Here is a 3,670-nt window from a genome sequence, read left to right as displayed (position 1 = left end):
TTGCAGGGTGCAGGGTCACCACAAACCTTCAGTCTATAAAATAATGTACCATCTTCAAAGTGCAATAAAACAAGGTACATCTGTATGATTAAGAAAAGGAAATTGGCAAACTGTGTGGAAATCCATGTCATCCTGCCACTTCCTGGCTGTGTGACCTTGGCCAAGTCACTTAACCTCTGTTTTTCTGGAAAACAGAGATGTGGGTCTCAGTGACTTTTGAGGAGCCAAAGGGATGGAGGTTAGAAATGTCTCTGTAAGTGCTGAAGTGCAGTGTGGAAAATTCTGTGTGATTCTTAATGTGGATGTAGAGAGCACAGGCTTGCTTCTTACAAGCAGCCAAGAGGCAATATCAACATACTCATCCAGACGGTCAGCACCAACCGAGAGAACCTTCTTTCTGAGGACACTGTGTGATCAGGAAACTGGGAACCAGGCCGGTCTGTGTGAGCTTGGCCCATCTCTAACATCTCTGGCCTCAGTTTACACTGAATCGTTTGTAATGATTGGATCAAACTAAGGATGAAAAGTGGTTTGCATAAAGTATGAGACCAAGTCACTGTCCAGTCCAGTTCTGTCCAATATAAATACTATAATGTGAACTCCGTGTCATTTTAAATATAAAATGTTCTAGTAGCCACATTGCAAAATAGTCAAAAAGAAGCAATCAAATGAACTTGAATTCTGTATTTTGATTAACCCAGTCTGACCAACATTATTTCCACATGCCATCAATAAAGAAAAATTATGGTCATTTTTTATTTGCTGGGATTTTTTCCCCCCCAATTCTAAATCTTTTGAAGTCTGGTGTGTTTTTTCTAACTCTTGTTGCACCTCTCAATTCAGATGCTAAGTTTTCTCTGGAAATACTTGATTTATATTTAGATTTCATGAAACTTGCAGTTGGAAAAGTAGTATCTACCCAGCTTCTCTCAAACACTCATAAAATGTTTTCAGTGGCTGAATTGAGTGTGGGTTTTCATATTTGCATTCAAATTAATGAAAATGCAATCAAAGTGAAAATTCAGACCCTTAGTCACACTGGCTGATTTTCAAGTGCTCAGTCCATACCAGTGGCCAGGGGCTGTCTGGTGGACAGGCAGCTCAGCACTTCATTCATTCATTCATTCATTCATTCATTCATTGGGCCAGTGTTAGCCACAGTGCTGGTGCTGGGGAGCTAGAGGAACGATGGTTTTCTCCCAGGACAACATGGTGTCGTTTCTCCCCCATTTCCCTTCCCTGTGCCTCAGTCTCCCTTTCTGCAAAGTGGGCACAATAAGATCAGTAACCCCCAATGGGCCCTGATTCCTGTGGGAGTGAAAAGTACATGGTCTTTGGGAGCAGACTGGGGGGGGGGGGTTATCTCAGCCCCAGGCCCTCTCTGAGCCTGTTCCCCCACCTGAGCATCAGTGCAGAGAGGAATGGCCCAGGTAGGTCTGTGGACCCTTCAGCACAGAAACCAGCGATTCTGCATTAACGCAGAGAACAAAAAGGAGGTCCCCATTTCCAAGAGAAGAGGAAACAGGACAAAGTCCCACAGCCCGCTGAGGTGGCTCGCTGCACGTCCCATCTGGGGCGGGGTCGCCCTGCCTGCCCCGCCCCTCCCAGCGCTGGCTCAGCTTGTGCAGGGAGGCGTGGCTCAGGCCCAGCTGAGTCATCTTATGGCCTTGGGACTCAGAGATGGGCGTGAGGTGCCTCACGTTCCAGGGCGGAGCAGTGGGGAGGGCTTCCAGAGTCAGGTCCCTCTCCTACTCACAGTCTTCTCCCTGCCCTCAGGGCCTGAGGCTTTGAAACTGTGCTGAGCTGTGACCCCCTCCTTCAGGCCCTTTTCCCTATGGGGAAAGAGACCTGGATTTCTGGGCACCAGCTAAATGTCAGGGGTCAGAAGTTGTATCCAGACCCTGCCCCAGCCCTCCTGGAACTCAGTCCCATGGACAGACAGACCTGTAACCCTGCAGTGTCCCTCTGAGCAGCAATTTGTTCATCTGCACAATGGGTGTGGATAACACACCTCCCTGTGGGGCCCTTCCAGGCCAGGCCGCTGGGGTGCTGGGCAGCTTGCAAAACACTTCCTTAAAATCAAATGAGTCAGAATCAACTCCTGGCCTTTTTACTTAAAAGTCAGATGGGGGAGATTGTTGGACACCCAGCAACGAGACCGGATGAACGAACCGGCATTCTGACTAGGCTGGAGGACTAGCTTTGCCATCGGAAGTAGAAGAACTTGGGGTCATTTACCCACCCTGCCCACCCCTTAAGATAAGCACTGGACTGGGAGCCGCAAGGTCTGCGGTTAGATCCTGCCAGCCACTCCACAGGAGAAAAATAAAACTTTCTGCTCCTGTGAAGATTTAGAGCCTCAGAAACAAACCACCACCACACTTTGCTTCTCTGCTGAACCGGCAAGTACCACCGGACCTCCCTTTCCCGCATGGCAGAGACATGCTCTGACTATGAGATGAGCTTACATGATGCTATGCTGTTGGAAATGGTGTCACCAAGATGCCAAAAACCAGCATGGTCATCCATGGTAGATCTGACAGCCTAAGAAGAAAAAACCTGGTGACCCGCTTCCAAAAATCAGCCAGTGGAAGTCTTAGGGTTCACAACTGAATGCTGTCTGCTGTCTTGCTTTAGACACATCATCAGGAGGGATCAATCACTAGAGGACATTGTGTTTGGTGAAGTGGAGGGAGACCTTCACTGAGATGGATTAGCACAAAAACTACCAAGATGGACTGACCAGCAATGATAAATATTACAATAGAAGTTAACTCAACAGCAGCTATCTATCTATCTATCTATCTATCTATCTATCTATCTATCTATCTATCTATCTATCTACCTATCTATCTACATCTTTCCGCATCCCTAGGAATCTCAACAGTGCAGTCTCAGGTACCCACTCTGAAAATTTCTTACCCTAGTTCAATGCCAGCTGTACCTTCCGGCCCTACAGATTGGTGGGGTCTCTCTGTAACTGTCAGTCAAGGCTTGCATTTGTTTGGATCCACAATCAATGCTCATGGAAGTAGTAGTTAAGAAATCAAATGTCATATTGCTTTAGGCAATTGTGTTGCAAAAGGCCTCCTTAAAGTGTTCAAGAGCAAAAATGTCTCTGTGAGGACTCAGGTGTGCCTGACCTAAGCTGTGGTATTTTCAGTAACCTTGTATCCATGTTAAAGTTGGCCGGTGAATAAGGAAGATCGTAGAATAATCGCTGCATTTGAGTTTTGGTGTTGGAGAAGAATATTGGAAGTACCAAGGACTGCCAGAAGAACAAACAAACGTGTGTTGAAAGAAGTGCAGCCAGAATGCACCTTAGAAGCCAGGATGGCTAATCTTTACCTCTCGTACTTTGGATGAGGGACCAGTCCCTGGAGAAGGATCTCATGCTTGGACAAGTGGAGGATCAGCATAAAAGATAAAGACCCCCAAGGGGATTGATTAACACAGTAGCAGCAGCCATGAGTTCAAACATCACTGCCCGTGTGAGGACGTCCCAGGATCAGACACCGTTACCTTCTGTTTGCATGGGGTCACCATGAGTCAGAATGGACTCGATGGCACCTTACAACAGGTTGCAGTGAGAAGATCTGGATGTCCTGGACTGCATTCATTCCGTCCTTCCTCCATTCATACATTCCTGAGTTCTCAGCACGTGGCTCAC

This window comes from Chrysochloris asiatica, unplaced genomic scaffold, assembly GCF_000296735.1.
Source record: "Chrysochloris asiatica unplaced genomic scaffold, ChrAsi1.0 scaffold00001, whole genome shotgun sequence".
In the NCBI taxonomy this organism is placed as follows: Eukaryota; Metazoa; Chordata; class Mammalia; order Afrosoricida; family Chrysochloridae; genus Chrysochloris; species Chrysochloris asiatica.
The sequence above is the reverse complement of the archived record's forward strand: the minus strand, read 5'-3'. Positions refer to the sequence as shown.